At 42.3% G+C, this 21,393-nt stretch overlaps 1 protein-coding gene across 1 annotated transcript in view; it reads left to right on the top strand.

Moving 5' to 3' along the window:
- Positions 1-19,299: 19,299 nt before the first annotated feature.
- LOC129851065 (cytochrome b-c1 complex subunit 1, mitochondrial-like) overlaps positions 19,300-21,393 on the top strand; it is a 29,288-nt gene continuing 27,194 nt past the window's right edge. The window contains exon 1 of the mRNA XM_055917249.1: positions 19,300-19,394. The gene's annotated coding sequence lies outside the window, so the exon portion shown is untranslated. The remainder of the gene's footprint in view (positions 19,395-21,393) is intronic.

The raw sequence follows: 21,393 nt of genomic DNA, 5'->3' as shown, positions 1-21,393 counted from the left end.
TGTGTCACCATGAAGTGTGGAATGATGTAAAGCATAGTGCATAAAAAGTTACAGACACTGTTTATTCTATCCATATCTACAGCAGACAGTTCAATAAACAGTCTTAGTTGCTGTTGATAAAAGCACCAACAACAGCCTACAAAGTAAACAGGAGTGTTTTGTCTTGTTCGCATGTCAACTCTTGTTTCCTCTCCTGATCCTGTAAGAGTGAATAGCCTCTGGTGTTACCTGGTCCTGAGAGGAAATGAGGAGGATGTCATGTTGTCATTAGGCCGGGGTGTTTTTGATCCAGCCCGAACCTTTTAATGGTCAGTCTGATATGGGTTTCAATAATCACACATCACTTGCACTATGCAGTATTTAAAAAAAGAAATAAGTTTACTGACACATTTTATGACAAATAAAATGTTAAAGACAATATACTGTGCTAGGCAGTAGCAGGCACTGCAAAAGTCCCTGGAGTAAAGTGGTTCCTACTGTGTTTGGTCGAGATTTCACAACCCAGTGAACCACTCATGTCCCTTGACACCACCCCAACAACACCAGTTAGATGTCAATATAATCATTCAGCAAAATGCCTATCACTCAGTCAGAGTAGCAGCATAGCACAGAGCAAATATGAATGATTGGAACTTCTTCTGAAAGAGTATGAAAAAAAGCGAGAATGTTGAGCAGTTTGAGGCATCAGTGAATGAGGTGGAGAGGGCAGAACAGCCAGAAAGCCAAAGTGCAACAGCATCAGAGTTGACCAGAGGACAACTAGACCAGTTCTGTATAGACCTGGTCAGATCCAGAACTGGTCCGATCCAAGTGAGGGAAGTAGCACTTTTTTTTTAAAGTTACCTCATTAAAATTTCTTATGGATCACATCCCTTTAGCGGGATCGATTTGACAACATCCGGTGAAATGGCAGAGCGCGAAATTTAAAAAAAATATATAACTTTCATACATTCACAAGTGCAATACACCAAATTAAAGCTTAACTTCTTGTTAATCTAGCCACCGTGTCAGATTTCAAAAAGGCTTTACGGCGAAAGCAAACCATGCGATTATCTGAGGACAGCACCCCATCAAACAAACACATGACAATCATATTTCAACCCACCAGGCGCGACACAAAACTCAGAAATAACAATATAATTCATGCCTTACCTTTGAAGAGCTTCTTCTGTTGGCACTCCAATATGTCCCATAAACATCACAAATGGTCCTTTTGTTCGATTAATTCCGTCGTTATATCCCCAAAATGTCCATTTATTTGGCGCGTTTGATTCAGGAAAAACATTGGCTCCAACTCGCCCAGCATGACTACAAAATATCTAATACTAAGTTACCTGTAAACTTTGTCCAAACATTTCAAACAACTTTCCTAATCCAACTTTAAGTATTTTAAAACGTAAATAATCGATCAAATTTAAGACGGGATAAACTGTGTTCAATAGAGGATAAAACGGGCTTGCCATAGGAAACAAATGGAAAACAGATTGACCTCAAAAACAAATTTCCCTGGATGGATTGTGCTCGGGGTTTTGCCTGCCAAACCAGTTCTGTTATAGTCACAGACATTATTCAAACAGTTTTAGAAACTTCCGAGTGTTTTCTATCCAAATCTACTACCAATATGCATATCCTAGCTTCTGGGCCTGAGTAGCAGGTAGTTTACTTTGGGCTCGCTTTTCATCCGGATGTGAAAATACCGCCCCCTATCCCAGAGAGGTTTTAAATGGAGCTGATAAAGTGTGAGAGAAGGGAGAGAGAGGTGTCATCCTAGCAGGCTGGGGGAAGGGCCGTATTGTGAGCAAGTGACACGAAAGCAAGGAGGAGGGAGGGAGAGATGAGAGACAGCAACCAACCAAGCTGACTCACGCTACAGTAGACTAGTAGCTGCCATAGCTACACTCTATTTACAAAAGTTTGTGGACACCCCTTCAAATTAGTGAATTTGGTTATTTCAGCCACACCCGTTGCTGACAGGTGTATAAAATCAAGCACACACAGCCATGCAATCGCCATAGACAAACATTGTCAGTAGAATGGCCCATACTGAAGAGCTCAGTGACTTTCAATGTGGGACTGCCATGTGCTGAAGTGCGTAATGCGTAAAAATCATCCGCAACACTCACTATTGAGTTCCAAACTGCCTCTGGAGGTAACGTCAGCACAAGAACTGTTCGTCTGGAGCTTCATGAAATGAGTTTCCATGGTCAAGCAGCTACACACAAGCCTAAGATCACCATGTGCAATGCCAAGTGTCGGCTGGTGTAAAGTTTGCCGCCATTGGACTATGAAGCAGTGTAAACACGTTCTCTGGAGTGATGAATCACGCTTTACCATCTGGCGGTCCGACGGACTAATCTGGATTGGCGGATACCAGGAGAACGCTACCTGACCCAATGCATAGTGCCAACTGTAAAGTTTGATGGAGGAGGAATAATGGTCTGCGGCTATTTTTCATGGTTTCGGCTAGGCCCCTTAGTTCCAGTGAAGAGAAATCTTAATGCTACAGCATACAATGACATTATAGATGATTCTGTGCTTCCAACTTTGTGGCAACAGTTTCGGGAAGGCCCTTTCCTGTTTCAGCATGACGATGACCCCGTGCACAAAGCGAGGTCCATACAGAAATTGTTTGTCGAGATCGGTGTGGAAGAACTTGACTGGCCTGCGCAGAACCCTGACCCCAACCCCATCAAACACCTTTCGGATGAATTGCAACGCAGACTGTGAGCCAGGCCTAATCGCCCAACATTAGTGTCTGACCTCACTAATGCTCTTGTGGCTGAATGGAACCAAGTCCCCGCAGCAATGTTCCAACATCTAGTGGAAAGCCTTCCCAGAAGAGTGGAGGCTGTTATAGCAGCAATGGGAGGACCAACTCCGTATTAATGCCCGTGATTTTGGAATGAGATGTTCAACGAGCAAGTGTCCACATACTTTTGGACATGTGGTGTAGGTTATTCATCATCAAACATGATTATGTAGTACCTGGGGCGGCAGGTAGCCTGGCGGGTAGGAGCGTTGGGCCTGTAACCAAAAGGTTTCTGGATCGAATCCCTGAGCTGACAAGGTAAACATCTGTTGTTCTGCCCCTGAGCAAGGCATTTAACCCACTGTTCCCTGGGCGCCGATGACGCACCTCTCTGATTCAGAGGGGTTGTGTTAAATGAGGAAGACACATTTCAATTGAATGCATTCAGTTGTACAACTGACTAGGTATCCCCCTTTCCCCTGTCTTGACTGCCTCATACCAGGAGAAGATAGTTAAGCTCATCTCATATGTATATACTGTATTCTATTCTACTGTACTTTAGTCAATGCTACTTCGACATTGCCTGTCCTAATATTTATATATTTCTTATTCCATTATTTTACTTTTTAGATTTGTGTATTGTTGTGAATTGTTTTTTATTTATTTATTTATTTATTTATTTATTTATATAAATATTTATTACAAAAAACACAAGGAAGGGGTAACATTAAAGTATTAGAACATGAAGGACAAACAATAAAGCATCAAGACACTATCAAACATGTCTTTCTGCAACAGAGCCATCCTTATGCGTGAGGGTGCGTGTGCCTGATAGTGATATAAAATATATGTCATAGTTTCCTTTTCATGATCACAATCTTGTGAAACCCGAACACTCCAAGATTCCCCCACAGATCCCCAATAGCTGTCCCTCAACCATTCGAGACCCCTCCCACAGTCACCCCCCCGGAACCCCCCCCCCCCCCCCCCCCCGAAAAAAACTATTAGTTCGATTCCCCACCCCCAAGAACCCCCCAATGCACCAACAACCAAGAGTGAACTAAAGAGAAAAAAGAAAAAGAGAAGAAAACAGCAAACAACAATGATTTAAAGAAATAATAATAATAATACATTTAAAACAAAGGACATCAAGGACAACTGAAATCATAACAGCAATGCCTACTTTATATGTTTGTGTGCATGTCTGGCACTATTACATGAATGTGTGTGTTCTTGTCTGTGTTTATTTGAATGAGAGTGTGTGTATATGCATGTGTAGAAACACCTACACGGCATCAGCCTCAGGCAAACCGGCATTAGTTGTAAAAACACTGCCACTTAATGTCATTCAAATGTGCTTTTTATTATGTTTTATTTTGACTTTTGTTTTTCCTTTATTTTTTGTTGACCATCATTCTCTCTTCTTGTGAATTGTTAGATACTACTGCACTGTGGGAGCTAGGAACACAAGCATTTCGGCTACACCCACAATAACATCTACTAAATATGTGTATGTGACCAATACAATTTGATTTAATTTTAATAGAATGAACCATGAATTCTGCTCTGTGACAGAGAATTTTACAGGAGAATGTCAAGCCATCTGTCTGAGCTGAAGCTGAAGCTCAGCTGGGTCATACAGCAAGACAATGATCCAAAACACACAATCAAGTCTACATGAAAATGGTTACAAAGCAACAAATTTAAAGTTTTGGAATGGCCTAGTCAAAGTCCAAACCTAAACCCTATTGAGATGTTGTGGCAGGACTTGAAACAAGTAGTTCATGCTTGAAAACCCACAAATGTTGATGAGTTAAAGCATTTCTGCATGCAAGAGTGGGCCAAAATTCCTCCACAGCGATGTGAGAGACTGATTAACAACTACAGGAATCATTTGGTTGCAGTCATTGGAAATGAAAGGTGGCACAAACAGTTATTGAGTGTAAGAGGGCAATTACTTTTTCACACAGGGGAATGGTGTGTTGCATAACTTTGTTAATTAAATAAAATAAATGTCCATATTTGTTTTGCTATTTGTAAACTCAGGTTCTCTTTATCTAATATTCTGTTTTGGTTGAAGATCTGATAACATTGAGTATCAAAATTATTTAAAAATAGAGAAAGTCAGAAAGGGGCAAATACTTTTTCACAGCACTGTATATCATGTGCATATCGCAAATTAACAAACTTGAACTTAGAAGGGAAGGGGGAGGGCAGCCAGAAACAGAGGGGAAAATATGGCCAGCTTTGTGGTTAGATTGTGGGTGAACAAAACATAGAAAATGCATAAGCCCTTAAATTATGTGTCCTCAAATGTTATGTATCTAAACATCTCACATTAGCTGGTAGAACTGACGAAATTAAATTAATCATAAAGCTCTTCTAACTTATTCCATTATACATGTACAGTGGGGAGAACAAGTATTTGATACACTGCCGATTTTGCAGGTTTTCCTACTTACAAAGCATGTAGAGGTCTGTAATTTTTATCATAGGTACACTTTAACTGTGAGTGACGGAATCTAAAACAAAAATCCTGAAAATCACATTGTATGATTTTTAAGTAATTAATTTGCATTTTATTGCATGACATAAGTATTTAATACATCAGAAAAGCAGAACTTAATATTTAGTACAGAAACTTTTGTTTGCAATTACAGAGATCATACATTTCCTGTAGTTCTTGACCAGGTTTGCACACACTGCAGCAGGGATTTTGTCCCACTCCTCCATACAGACCTTCTCCAGATCCTTCAGGTTTCGGGGCTGTCGCTGGGCAATACGGACTTTCAGCTCCCTCCAAAAATGTTCTATTGGGTTCAGGTCTGGAGACTGGCTAGGCCACTCCAGGACCTTGAGATGCTTCTTACGGAGCCACTCCTTAGTTGCCCTGGCTGTGTGTTTCGGGTCGTTGTCATGCTGGAAGACCCAGCCACGACCCATCTTCAATGCTCTTACTGAGGGAAGGAGGTTGTTGGCCAAGATCTCACGATACATGGCCCCATCCATCCTCCCCTCAATACGGTGCAGTCGTCCTGTCCCCTTTGCAGAAAAGCATCCCCAAAGAATGATGTTTCCACCTCCATGATTCACGGTTGGGATGGTGTTCTTGGGGTTGTACTCATCCTCTTCTTCTCATCATCTTCTTCTTCCTCCAAACACGGCGAGTGGAGTTTAGACCAAAAAGCTCTATTTTTGTCTCATCAGACCACATGACCTTCTCCCATTCCTCCTCTGGATCATCCAGATGGTCATTGGCAAACTTCAGACGGGCCTGGACATGCGCTGGCTTGAGCAGGGGGACCTTGTGTGCGCTGCAGGATTTTAATCTATGACGGCGTAGTGTGTTACTAATGGTTTTCTTTGAGACTGTGGTCCCAGCTCTCTTCAGGTCATTGACCAGGTCCTGCCGTGTAGTTCTGGGCTGATCCCTCACCTTCCTCATGATCATTGATGCCCCACGGGTTGAGATCTTGCATGGAGCCCCAGACCGAGGGTGATTGACCGTCATCTTGAACTTCTTCCATTTTCGAATAATTGCGCCAACAGTTGTTGCCTTCTCACCAAGCTGTTGCCTATTGTCCTGTAGCCCATCCAAGCCTTGTGCAGGTCTACAATTTTAGCCCTGATGTCCTTACACAGCTCTCTGGTCTTGGCCATTGTGGAGAGGTTGGAGTCTGTTTGATTGAGTGTGTGGACAGGTGTCTTTTATACAGGTAACAAGTTCAAACAGGTGCAGTTAATACAGGTAATGAGTGGAGAACAGGAGGGCTTCTTAAAGAAAAACTAACAGGTCTGTGAGAGCTGGAATTCTTACTGGTTGGTAGGTGATCAAATACTTATGTCATGCAATAAAATGCTAATTAATTACTTAAAAATCATACAATGTGATTTTCAGGATTTTTGTTTTAGATTCCGTCTCTCACAGTTGAAGTGTACCTATGATAAAAAATTACAGACCTCTACATGCTTTGTAAGTAGGAAAACCTGCAAAATCGGCAGTGTATCAAATACTTGTTCTCCCCACTGTACATTTTATGGGCTCATGTCTCTTTATATTCATATAGCCTAGGGGCTATGTAGCTTCTTATCTGTCATGTTTGGAGTTGTGTTGCGATGTTATGCGGACACTTGAATTTTTCTTATATCCAAAGTCTAAGTCAGATCGCCCACCAGTCGTCTGAAGCTAATTTATGTTATTTTTCCCCCAGTCTGATTTAGTGCCTGGTCTTGTCCACTCTGTTTTATTTTTTTATGTACTTTTTTTTGTATTTGACCCCCTTTTCTCGATCTTGTCTCATTGCTACAACTCCCTAATGGGCTCGGGAGAGGCGAAGGTGGAGTTATGCGTCCTCCGAAACATGACGCGCCTAACCGCGCCAGCTTAATCCGGAAGCCAGCCGCACCAATGTGTCGGAAGTAACACCGTTCAAATTGTAACCTGGGTCAGCCTGCAGGCACCCAGCCCACCACAGGGTGTCGCTAGAGCGCAATGAATCAAGTAAAGCCCCACGTAAAGTAAAGTAAAGCCCCACCATTTGAAGTAACACCTCTAGCGTACGTGTTCCCTAGAGTCTTATCTTTCAGTGATGGTGTCATAATATTTTTTCGCTTAAACGGTTCGAAAGAAAGAGACACATTTGTAGGAAGAAAAGAGAAACCGCTCTGTTTATTACAACTGACATAACCCCGGTTCTATGAACCAAGCGCGATTATTATTACACTTTTTTTTTTTCTCTCACGACCCTATTTTCAATTCAAGAGACCCTACATGTGGTCACGACCCTTAGTTTGGGAAACGTTGAACTAATAACATGTTGCACCTCTACCTTGCTACCTTTCAGATGAGCCAAAGAGGAGGACAGATGAGAACAGCAGGCCAGTGGAGACCTTAGAACCGCAGCAGCCAAAGGGCAAATAGTAGGGAAGAGGATGATTTAGATGATCCAGGCATGCTAGTTATACAAGTGGATTTTGCTCTTCACTCACATAGTAGCCTGGCCTACTCCTGACCAAAATCCTGTGATTTGTCTGATCATTAATCAATTTGATTTTGGTTCACTGAATTTCTGTCTGTGTATTTGGTTAATTGATCTCTGGTTGGACAAGTGGAAGTGCTAGCTCATTTATTCGTTCACTAATCAGAAACATTTAGCATGCAATAATGTAGCCTAAATCAAGTGTAACCTATTATTTAGGATATGATGGAGAGAGAGAGAGACACAAGACATAGGCAGCAACAGAAGAATAGGATATGATGGAGAGAGACACACCAGACACAACACAGAGACAGCAACAGAAGAATAGGATATGATGGAGAGAGACACACCAGACACAACACAGAGACAGCAACAGAAGAATAGGATATGATGGAGAGAGACACTGGAAGAACAGGACAGGCCATAACAGAAGAGGATAGACAAAGGAGACAGTAACAAACAAGAACCTGAGACAGTAACAGACAAGACACAGACAGCAACAGACAAGACACAGAGAAAGTAATGTAGAAGAGGGCAGATGGAGAAGAACAGAGGTGGGTTGAACACACAGTAGACTGTATCACTTCAAGCTGCTCTATAGATTCTAATTTGTTTTATTTATTTGCACAAATTATAAGAGATGAAATACAGACAGTAATAAAGTAAAACATGTTTTACAAAGAATATGCATTTGAGGTGAAAAATCCTGTAAAATTACTATTAAAACAATTGACAGCAACATAGAATACTAAGTCAGCAACAGATGACACAGAGAAAGAGATGGAGAGAGGCAGAGGATGGGTGAGCAATGTTCCCTCTAAGCTGCAGGCATGCGGGTGCTCAGCCCCCCTTGGACAGCCGCACAGAAGAAAAATGATCAATCAACTTTCTAGAGTTTTCCCCTTTAGTTAACACTATCAACATTTTGCTCTGTGGGAATTGTGATCGAATCAACGTAATATTAGTCACTTTCAATGTAAAATACCGAAACGAAACTAACTGTGCAAGAGATTTTCTTGTAGGCAGAGCACATTGGAGTTGGATTCTATTGCATTGACAGGCACAACTCAGGCCCATACTCTACACTAGTGGTTCAAAAACCTTTTATAGTCCTGTACCCCTTCAAACAACAGCTGCATACCTCCTCTAGCACATGGGTCAGCGTACTCTCAAATGTTTTCGCCATTATTGTAAGCATGCCACACACACACTATACAATACATTTATAAACATAAGAATGAGTGTGAGTTTTTGTCACAACCCGGCTCATGGGAAGTGACAAAGAGTTCTTATAGGACCAGGGCACAAATAATAATATAATAATAATCAATAATTTTGCTCTTTATTTAACCATCTTACATATAAAACCTTATTTGTTCATAGAAAATTGTGAATAACTCACCACAGGTTAATGAGAAGGGTGTGCTTGAAAGGATGCTCATAACCCTGCAATGTTGGGTTGTATTGGAGAGAGTCTCAGTCTTAAATCATTTTCCACACACAGTCTGTGCCTGTATTTAGTTTTCATGCTAGTGAGGGCCAAGAATCCACTGTCACATAGGTAAGTGGTTGCAAAGGGCATCAGTGTCTTAACAGCGCGATTCAAATTCAATTTTCACAGAAACGCTTGTTGCAATTTCGATGAGGCTCTCTTGTTCAGATATCGGTAAGTGAATTGGAGGCAGGGCATGAAAGGGTTAACTAATCCAATTGTTTATGTCATCCGTTTCGGGAAAGTACCTGTGTAATTGCGCACCCAACTCACTCAGGCGCTTCACTATATCACATTTGACATTGTCCGTAAGATTGAGTTCAAATCATGCTATGATGATGGAAAGACCTGTGTGTTGTCCTTGTTAATGCAGGCAGAGAAGAGCGCCAACTTCTTAATCATAGCCTCAATTTTGTCCCACACATTGAATATAGCTGCGGAGAGTCCCTGTAATCCAAGATTCAGATCATTCAGGCGAGAAAAAACATCACCCAGATAGGCCAGTCGTGTGAGAAACTCGTTACCATGCAAGCGGTCAGACAAGTGAATATTATGGTCAGTAAAGAAAACTTTAAGCTTGTCTCTCAATTAAAAACAATGTGTCAATACTTTGCCCCTTGATAACCAGCGCCCTTCTGTATATTGTAAAAGTGTTACATGGTCGCTGCCCATATCATTGCATAGTGCAGAAAATACACGAGAGTTCAAGGGCCTTGCTTTAACAAAGTTAACCATTTTCACTGTAGTGTCGAAAACATCATTCAAGCTGTCAGGCATTCCCTTGGCAGCAAGAGCCTGTTGGTGGATGCTGCAGTGTACCCAAGTAGCGTCGGGAGCAACTGCTTGCACGCGCGTTGCCACTCCACTATGTATCCATGTCATGGCTTTTGCGCTATCAGTACAGATACCAACACATCTTGACCACCAAAGTCCATTTGATGTCACAAAGCTGTCCAGTACTTTAAAAATATCCTCTCCTGTTGTCCTGGTTTCCAGTGCTTTGCAGAAGAGGATGTCTTCCTTAATTGACCCACCATAAACGTAACGGACATATACCAGGAGCTGTGCCAGGCCCTCCACGTCTGTTGACTCATCCAGCTGTAACGCATAGAATTCACTGGCTTGTATGCGAAGCAGTAATTGTTTCAAAACATCTCCTGCCATGTCACCAATGCGTCGTGAAATAGTGTTGTTTGATGAAGACATTGTCTGTATATTTTTTGGGGCCTTTTCCCCCAGAATTGTCCCAGCCATACCCTCAGCAGCAGGAAGAATTAAGTCCTCCACAAAAGTATGGGGCTTGCCTGTCCTAGCCACTCGGTAGCTCACCATATAAGACACTTCTAGCCCCTTCTTATTAATGGTATCTGTTGCTTTTATACATGTCTTACTCCTCGAAAGTCATCTTAATTCTCACTCAAAAAACTCCTGTGGCTTATTTTTCAAATTGGCATGTTTTGTTTCTAAATATCTGTGCAAGAGTGAAGGTTTCATCGAGTTGTGAGATAGTACTGTGGCTGAGGAAAAGCACTACTCCCAATATAAGTGAACCCCAAATCAATGTAGTTCTCATCATATTTGCGCCTCTTCGATGGTACAACGTCCCTTTCTGTTGTTCGGTGCTTTCCCGGGTAAGGGGGCAGTAGCTCTTTGGCTGCATCAGATTTACAACTGTCAGTGTCCATGCTAGCTGGGCTAACAACAAATGTAGAATTACTGATGCTAGCATTGGATGTGCTCGTGGGAGCAGAACAACTTGGGTCGTCGACAGATGCAGGTGTAGTACTGCTGGTATTAGCAGTATTACCAGTAGAGCTGGTATGTGTCTCTATGGACGCAAGCCTTACTTTTTTTAACCATTTATCCATTTTCGAGCAAACGGAATGAGCAGCAGCTACGTTTAGCTACACATGGTCCATTAGTGGAATTCCCGCAAGAGAGTAACGGTTAATGTGATTGGATGTTAATTATTTGACAAGGCTACCTGTATTTGACATTGTGTTGTTATTTTGCTGAACACTAAATGGTTTATTTTTATTTTTGGCAGTGAAACGAGGCTATTCAGGTGAGAGAAAAATCTCACCCAAATGTATAGCCCCGTTGACTGTTTGAAAACGTGACGATTATTATAATTGTTTTATATATATATATATATAATTTTTTTTACATATATTCTTTAAATGTGAATCACTTTATTATTTGGCATACACCTGACGGCATTGCGCGTACCCCAGCTTGGGAATACCTGCTCTACACAGACCGGTGCACTATTACCAATCAGAGCTGCAGTAGACCTATATGCAAATAGCCATTGCCAAATTTGGATCTGTGGCATTAACTTTGAACTGGACTTTGTTTACAGGATGAAGGGTTGTTGGCTTGTTTTGAGATCAAAGCGAGAGCTGCATGATGCCACCTGTGCACATTTGTTCATATTCTTTGCTAGTTAGTGAGTTATTAGCCCAGTTATAACTAATTTCTAGTCAACAACGGAGGAGTGATTGCTTCCTACAAGAGCAAAACATGTGTGCATTTCTAGCCATCTTTGAAAAGCGAGTCAGGTAAAGAGCTTTTTTTATTTCTTGAAGTGGCAGTGTTGTATTTCTTTTTTTCTTTCTTTTTATTTAATTTTATCCCCTTTTCTCCCCAATTTTCGTGGTATCCAATCGCTAGTAATTACTATCTTGTCTCATCGCTACAACTCCCGTACGGGCTCGGGAGAGACGAAGGTCGAAAGCCATGCGTCCTCCTAAGCACAACCCAACCAAGCCGCACTGCTTCTTAACACAGCGCGCCTCCAACCCGGAAGCCAGCCGCACCAATGTGTCGGAGGAAACACGTGCACCTGGCCCCCTTGGTTAGCGCGCACTGCGCCCGGCCCGCCACAGGAGTCGCTGGAGCGCGATGAGACAAGGATATCCCTACCGGCCAAACCTTCCCTAACCCGGACGACGCTAGCCCAATTGTGCGTCGTCCCACGGACCTCCCGGTCGCGGCCGGCTGCGACAGAGCCTGGGCGCGAACCCAGAGACTCTGGTGGCGCAGCTAGCACTGCGATGCAGTGCCCTAGACCATTGCGCCACCCGGGAGGCGCAGTGTTGTATTTTGAGACAGTCGTGAATAAGCTAAGTAGTCAATAGACAGATGTTAGCATAATTTTTTGTAAAGTGGTTTCTTGCATCAAACAACAACATTTTCAGTCACCTCCTTGTCTGACGGACAAGTGTATAGACAGGTTAATGTCAAATCCTGCATATTTATTTCAAAAGACTCATGGAATGTAGGCCTACATTGAACACCACACATTGGCTGCTACTGTAGGCTGCTACTACGGTCAACAGCTCTGCAAACCCCCACAGCAACTTGCCAAAGCCTCCCCCATTTCTCCTTCACCCAAATCCGAATAGCTGATGTTCTGAAAGAGCTGCAAAATCTGGACCCCTACAAATCAGCTGGGCTAGACAATCTGGACACTCTCTTTATAAAATTATCCGCCACAATTGTTGCAACCCCTATTACTAGCCTGTTCAACCTCTCTTTCGCATCGTCTGAGATCCCTAAAGATTGGAAAGCTTTCGTGGTCATCACCCTCTTCAAAGGGGGAGACACTCTAGACCTATATCTATCCTACCCTGCCTTTCTAAAGTCTTCGAAAGCCAAGTTAACAAACAGATCACCGACCATTTCGAATCCCACCGTACCTTCTCCGCTATGCAATCTGGTTTCCGAGCTGGTCATGGGTGCACCTCAGCCACACTCAAGATCCTAAACAATATCATAACCGCCATTGATAAAAATACAATACTGTGCAGCCGTCTTCATCGACCTGGCCAAGGCTTTCGACTCTGTCAATCACAAATCGGAGGGCCTGTTGTCCGGACCTCTGGCTGGGGGGTGCCACAGGGTTCAATTCTCGGGCCGACTCTTTTCTCTGTAAACATCAATGATGTCGCTCTTGCTGCGGGTGATTCTCTGATCCACCTCTACGCAGACAACACCATTCTGTATACTTCTGGCCCTTCTTTGGACACTGTGTTAACAAACGTCCAGAAGAGCTTCAATACCATACAACACTCCTTCCGTGGCCTCCAACTGCTCTTAAATGCAAGTAAAGCTAAATGCATGCTCCTCAATCGATCGCTGCCCACACCCGCCCGCCCGACTAGCATCACCACTCTCGACGGTTCTGACTTAGAATATGTGGACAACTACAAATACCTAGGTGTCTGGTTAGACTGTAAACTCTCCTACAAGACTCACATTAAGCATCTCCAATCCAAAATTAAATCTACAATCGGCTTCCTATTTTGCAACAAAGCATCCTTCGCTCATGCTGCCAAACATACCCTCGTAGAACTGACTATCCTACCGATCCTTGACTTCGATGTAATTTACAAAATAGCCTTCAACACTCTACTCAGCAAATTGGATGTAGTCTATCACAGTGCCATTTGTCACCAAAGCCCCATATACTACCCACCACTGTGAGCTGTATGCTCTCATTGGCTGGCCCTTGCTTCATATTCGTTGCCAAACCCACTGGCTCCAGGTCATCTATAAGTCTTCGCTAGGTTAAGCCCTGCCATAGCAGCACCCACCCACAGCACGCGCTCCAGCAGGTATATTTCACTGATCATCCCCAAAGCCAACTCCTCTTTTGGCTACCTTTCCTTCCAGTTCTTTGCTGCCAATGACTGGAACGCATCGCAAAAATCGCTGAGGCTGGAGTCTTATATCTCCCTCATTAACTTTAAGCATCAGCTGTCAGAGCAGCTTACCGATCATTGCACCTGTACACAGCCCATCTGTAAATAGCCCACCTGTAACGTTTGTCGTCGGAATGAGACCAAAGCGCAGCGTGGAAAGTGTTCATGATTTAATGTTCACAAAAACACTCAAACAAAATGTCAAAAGGAGAAAACGAAAGCACACAGTTCTGTCAGGGAAACAACCTAAACAGAAAACAACACCACACAAAACTCAAACGGAAAATGACAACTTATATATGATCCCCAATCAGAGACAACGATAGACAGCTGCCTCTGATTGGGAACCACACTCGGCAAAACAACAAAGAAATAGAAAACATAGATTTTCCCACCCGAGTAACACCCTGACCTAACCAAACATAGAGAATAAATAAGGATCTCTAAGGTCAGGGCGTGACACTAGCCAACTACCTCATTCCCATATTGTTATTTATATTTTTGCTCCTTTGCACCCCAGTATCTCTACTTGCACATTCATCTTCTGCTCATCTATCACTCCAGTGTTTAATTGCTAAATTGTAATTATTTCGCCACTATGGCCTATTTATTGCCTTCCTCCCTAATCTTACTACATTTGCGCACACTGTATATAGATTTTTTCTATTGTGTTATTGACTGTGTGTTTGTTTATCCCATGTATAACTCTGTGTTGTTTGTATTGCACTGCTTTTCTTTATCTTGGCCAGGTCGCAGTTGTAAATGAGAACTTGTTCTCAACTGGCCTACCTGTTTTAAATTAAAAAAATATATTTTTTAAATAAGTTATGGAACAGTTTTGATGGTAGGCCAATCTGGTAGCCTACATTATGAACAATTAGCCACAGTAGCCTACTTGACCACTGTTAAAAGTGTAACTTAAAGTGAGTACAGACCCATTGTTCACGGTAAATGCGTGCCAGAAGTTGCACAGAAATTGAGTGTGTATGTGTGTGTGTTTGTGCGTGTGTGTATGTGAGAGAGACAGACAGACAGACAGACAGACAGAGACAGAGAGAGGGCAAGAGAGAGAGAGAGAGAGAGGGGGGGGGGTGTATGGGTACTGTGGCATTCTTTAATCAGTTTGGCTCATTGGACAGGTCAGAGTCTATGTTTGAAGTTGTTGAGTGTTTTTTTTTGGCAATGCTTTGTAGATGTGTTCCAGAGTAGAGAGTGTTCCAGAGTAGAGAGTGTTCCAGAGTAGAGAGACCCACAGTGGCAACTGTAATTGAGTACTGGCAGTGTCTGCTGTGGCAGGTGGGAAGTTACCTGAAAAAATATCTCTCAATGTCCTAATCTCTCAATGTTAATGCATTTAGCTGTTGAAATTCCATCTTTTTGCCCCCGGACCCCCTTAATGGCTTTAGTCCCCCAATGAGGGGATGTGTGGGAGACCCCCGCCCTACTGCCCCACATATTTTTTTAACACCCCTGGTTTAAAATGAGCCAGAGTCACCTGGGCTGGATGAGAAAGAAAATGTTTGATTTGCATGTGCTGTCAAACTCAGCAGGGGTACATAGGGAGCTCCAACTGCCATGCAAATGGATTCAAATGAGGGATGATAAAGTGTGGGTCAAAGGGTGAGGTTACAGAAAGTATGTTTATGTCTGCCATGACATATGAGTCACAGATTCATCCACATGAAAATATTCTGAACCAGAGAGTACTAGTTGATATGAGAACCTGGATCTCCTCTTGGTTAGAAAGAAAGACAAGAAAACAAGTGTGTGTGTGTGTGTGTGTGTGTGTGTGTGTGTGTGTGTGTGTGTGTGTGTGTGTGTGTGTGTGTGTGTGTGTGTGTGTGTGTGTGTGTGTGTGTGTGTGTGTGTGTGTGTGTGTGTGTGCGCGCGCCGCTTGTCGTGTCAACATGTGTAATAGTGATTATTCTCTCCCGAATAGAATGTGAATTGCAGTTTACCCTAGCAGCAGCCGAACAGCTATAGGAATGATAAACTATGACATCACAATAGTAGAGGCAGTCATGGTGGGGACAATGGAGCTCTGTGAGGCAGAGAAGCGGGGGCGTGGCCTAGCTGGACAGAGGCTCCTCACACTGGAAGGACCACAGCAGCTGTCTGAACCGCTGTGTGTCTCACTGCCTTCGCCCCACTCCCTCTCTCTGTTTGCCACAAATTCTGGAATGCAGAGATGAAGGTGGAGTAGGAGAGACCGAGAGAAAGAGATGGCTTGCACAGACTGAAAGACAATGGCCCAATGGACAGAGAGCCCCTCTCTCTATAGAGACACATGCAGGCACGCACACACATGCAAGCATACACATGTTGACACACACACACACACACACACACACACACACACACACACACACACACACACACACACACACACACACACACACACACACACACACACACACACACACACACACACACACACACACACACACACACAGTACATAATATATTCATCCTTTTTTCAACACCCCCACTACTCTCACACACTGTACCCACTGTTTGCTTTCTTCCCTTCCTTGCCATATAAACCTCTGGAGCTGATCTGTGTTTACTCTACGCTCCAAATGGAGTGCCATCCTCTTCAAACACCCATAAAGGTTTACTGGCCATAACAGAGAGGAGAGGATACACTCACTACTAATCTGAATTTCACAAACACATTGAGAAGAATAAGGGATATCTGTTCTGGTGTGAGGGACGGTGAACTTATGGCCATGAAGATTCATGACATGGTACAACCACCTGTGTAGTAAAATGAGTTTGACCGGCATTTAAAGCAACTCAATAAGTGATTGTGCAAACAGTGCATGTGCATCATTAAATGTGTATGAGTTGAGATCTGAATCAACACAAAGCCCACCTGCCCTTCTGTTCATGTTTAATGAGAAAATACAGGACAAAAGCACACAGTACAATCCATAGAAATAGAATGAATAGAACGGGCTTGGAAGCTCTAACCCTGACTGATAAACTCATGGGTACACTCACAATGGCTGCCTGGTATTGTGGTGCAATAATTTCCATGGTACACACAAAGGTACTAACTAGAACCTAAACGGGTTCTTCGGCTTTCCCATAGGAGAACCCTTTGAAGAACCCTTTTTGGTTACAGATAGAACCCTTTTGGGTTCCATGTAAAACCCTTTCCACAGAAGGTTCTACATGGAACCCAAAAGGGTTTGACTTGGAACCAAAAAGGGTTCTACCTGGAACCAAAAAGGGTTATCCTATGGGGACAGCCGAAGAACCCTTTTGGAACCCTTTTTTCAAAGTGTGTATTTTGGTTGACTCAACAAATCACAGCACAGATTGAAACCCACTGGGCACAGATATCAGTACAACGTCTAGTTTTGATTTACATTTGTTTGAGTTGTCAACTAATGGTGAAATCAACAAAAAATGTCACCACGTCATTGGATTTAGGTTAAAAGTTGGGTGAAAAAAAGACAAAATTCCCTTACGTTGAGACATTTTTTTAAATCCAATCAGTTTTCCACATTGATTCAACATTGATTTTTTTGTTGTTGAAATGACATGGAACCATATCAACCAGTTTTTACACTCAAAATGGCTGCCAGTCTATCCATTATGCCATCATTGAATTGAATGGAGATCCCCTTCCTATTCATTCTATTTCTATGGTACAATCCACCCAGGCTTAGGGCAAAGACTACAGTATGAACATAGGTTAAACTGCTTCTCCAATAGAAATCCCCGTAGGCGTTGTCATGGTGACGTTGGCTAGCTAAGTTCATGCGTAGAAACACATTATCGGGTCTAACGGTCGCCTCTCGTGCTGAACTGCACATGTGCAGTCCGTCAAATCAAAGGCACTCCTTCGATATAAAGTTGTTTTTGAGGAAATTCAAAACATGTCAGTTTGGCACTTTCACAAGGTTGAAGTAATAACAGGTTCAACTACTTCAGGAAATTGCTTGAATCCAAGTTGTGCCTTTAGATTTAGAGAACTAATAAAGAATTTTTAACTTCTCTCAATGACTTCTCAAACCACAAACCCAGGCCTGGTCTGTTTGGTCTGTTTCGCAAGCATTCCCGGAAGTGTCGTGGCTCTGGGTTTGCCCCTCTAGGTTTAGAAACTCTGTGCTTAGGGCCTCCAATATCTATTCAGCCTCTCATTCACCTACAACATCAAATGGTTTTGTGATGAAAAAGCCATCTGATTCGATGAATAGGATTCAATGACTCCATCTGTTTTTAAAGCTTACATGATGGTCGTTAGCATTTTGCATTTTCTTACAGAACACGGGACTACCCAGATAGCAGCTTTACAAGCTTTACATGATGGTGGTTAGGTAATAGAGACCATAAGGCTAGATTTGAGTTTCTCTACCCTCCTGGTCTCCAGATAGGCTACCATGAGAGTTGCCTCTTATACCAGTAGATACAGTAGGTCTACTGCCAATGCTGTATTTTAAATAGCTTGTATTATGCAGTATCTCATGTTATGGTAAAAATCTAAATAAAAAAGTAAGAGATTTTCACTACTTCACCAGCTGCATTATGGGAGTTAGGCCCTGACATATCCCTGGATCCATAGGATGAGAACCATGACCTTGCACAGTCATATGACATATCCCACATGGAGCAATTTGCCGTGGGAGTGGGATTCTCCTGATTTTCTATTTAAATATCCGTTAAACATGGTTGAGATATGGATAGATATCAATGCATGGTCGTACAAAAAAAACAGAAATAAAACATGTTTGTAGTTCTTGTTTCTTTGAACCAGATTCTATTCCGTTGCGCTTTTTTTCATATACGGGTATTGACCGCCACCTAGTGGTCATAAGCATACATCAAAGTCTGGCACGTTTTTCTACAGCTTAAAATATTGCAACATTGTAACAAGACAGCGATTTTGTTACAAAACAGCGAATCCAACAACCTTTCAAGAGCAGAATGCTACGCATCACAATATCAGTTCTTACTTTCTAGATTTCCATAGATTAATTAACCACTCATGATGAGACAAGCAGGGTCGTGCAGTAAATTAAATTGAATGATGTATTGAGGTAATTACATCTGAATTAATGAAATATCCAAAATACATTGCATTTATTTTGCTTTGAACAAAACGTTTGCCTATGTAACCTAGCCCTCTCACTGCCTTCGCGTGGGCCATGGCTAGAAGGGATACAGTTTATGTCAAATTGACGTCTATAGTTGCATTTTTGTTCGTTTTAGCTAACCCTAATCATTTTCCTAAACTTAATTCTCCTAGCCTGCTGCGTAAATTCTCCTAACCTGCAACTAAAAGTCAATTCTGGTCAATTCTGACATAAAATGTATCCCTTCTAGTCAAAACTCTTCACATGTCTTGGTCTTATTCACCGTTGGTATGGAGACACTAAACAGGCAGCAGAGAGAAATGGCAATGTGAAGATTGCGCAGGTGCGACCCTGCAAACTGGAGAACGCACCACATCCGATGAGGTGAGTGAAGTAGACCTATACCCTAAAAATCGCTGTATGACAAATAGTCCCCCAACCCCATAAGCATGTCATATCGTGCGAGGAATTGCGAAATGTTTTCCTGGGAAAATGTTACACGCAGTCGTGCAATCACTTTGATCATTGTGGCGTCACAGTCAGAGCAGTCGATACAGGTGTCTCTAGAAGCGTGGGTGTCTTGTAAACGAGCAGCAAAATAACGAATACGGAAGTGTTGGTATGAGAAAGAGGTAGTCTATTTTGTGTTTGCCTGGTCAATGACAATGTTAATTTTTGTCATTGAGGATTTTTGGTCAGTCCCTTAGCTAAAGTATCCTCCTGCTGTGTTGTTCTGTGAATGTCACAGATATCCTATAGCTAAGCTATTTAGAACGGGGCCAGTGCTCTACTGTCTGAAGAAGGTAGCAGGTTAGGTGTAACACTGCCCTGTCCAGGGTGTAAGAAACGTGACAGGTGTAGCCAAGCTATCTCTGCTCAGCAATTTGAACCACTTTATGGTTCACTGCATCTAATAACAACCCACAGCACCTACAGGACACACACAGTGCATGCTACAATAAACTGTCTAGCATTAGATAAACAGTGAATGTAAACCTTTGCACAGATATGACATGTGCTTGTATTCATGCATTGGATATTATAGTTATCCTTAATTGAAACCTCACAATAACTTGTGAATTATTTTTACAGTTACTATGGCAAACTGATCAAGCCAAACAGCAACAACTTAAAGACGAGCACAGCTAGAGACATGATATAGGGAGTAGAGATCAGGGGTCCCTTGGCCAGTGAAGGCCAGTGTCTCTATGGAGGCCCCCAAGCCCCCAAAGTGTGTCCAGTTGGGGCAGAGGGAGGAGGGAGATCGGGGAGCTGATGGAAGCCCAACACCGTGCATTGACAGTGGTGAGGGAAGCCAGCTGTAATCATCTGTCTGCCAAAGACGAGGAACAAATGTATATACAGTATGTATGTACACTACCGTTCAAAAGTTTGGGGTCACTTAGAAATATCCTTGTTTTTTAAAGTATTAACATAACATTGATCAGAAATACAGTGTAGACGTTGTAATGTTGTAAATGACCATTGTAGCTGGAAACAGCAGATAAAAAAAAAAATATATATCTATATATAATGATAATGGGCTTACAGAAACCCATTATCAGCAACCATCACTCATGTGTTCCAATGGCACGTTATGTTAGCTAATCCAAGTTTATCATTTTAAAAGGCTAATTGATCATTAGAAAACCCTTTTGCAATTATGTTAGCACAGCTGAAAACTTTTTTTCTGATTAAAGAAGCAATACAACTGGCCTTCTTTAGACTGGTTGCGTGTCTGGAGCATCAGCATTTGTAGGTTCGATTACAGGCTCAAAATGGCTTATTCTTTGCAACTCTGCCTTGCATCCTGGAATCACCTCTTTACTGTTGATGTTGAGACTGGTGTTTTGCGGGTACTATTTAATGAAGCTGCCAGTTGAGGACTTGTGAGGCGTCTGTTTCTCAAACTAGACACTCTAATGTACTTGTCCTCTTGCTCAGTTGTGCACCGGGGCCTCCCACTCCTCTTTCTATTCTGGTTAGAGTCAGTTTGCACTGTTCTGTGAAGCGAGTAGTACACAGCGTTGTACGAGCTCTTCAGTTTCTTGGCAATTTCTAGCATGGAATAGCCTTCATAGCCATGGAATAGGCCAGTTTTATTGCTTATTTAACCAGAACAACAGTTTTCAGCTGTGCTAACATAATTGCAAAAGGGTTTTCTAATGATCATTTAGCCTTTTAAAATTATAAACTTGGATTAGCTACACAACATGCCATTGGAACACAGGAGTGATGGTTGCTGATAATCGGCCTCTGTACGCCTATGTAGATATTCCAGAAAAAACAAGCAGTTACCAGCTACAATAGTCATTTACAACATTAGCAATGTCCACACTGTATTTCTGATAAATTTTATGTTATTTTAATAGACAAAAAAAGG

This window comes from Salvelinus fontinalis, chromosome 3, assembly GCF_029448725.1.
Source record: "Salvelinus fontinalis isolate EN_2023a chromosome 3, ASM2944872v1, whole genome shotgun sequence".
Taxonomy (NCBI): domain Eukaryota; kingdom Metazoa; phylum Chordata; class Actinopteri; order Salmoniformes; family Salmonidae; genus Salvelinus; species Salvelinus fontinalis.
The sequence above is the reverse complement of the archived record's forward strand: the minus strand, read 5'-3'. Positions and strand labels throughout refer to the sequence as shown.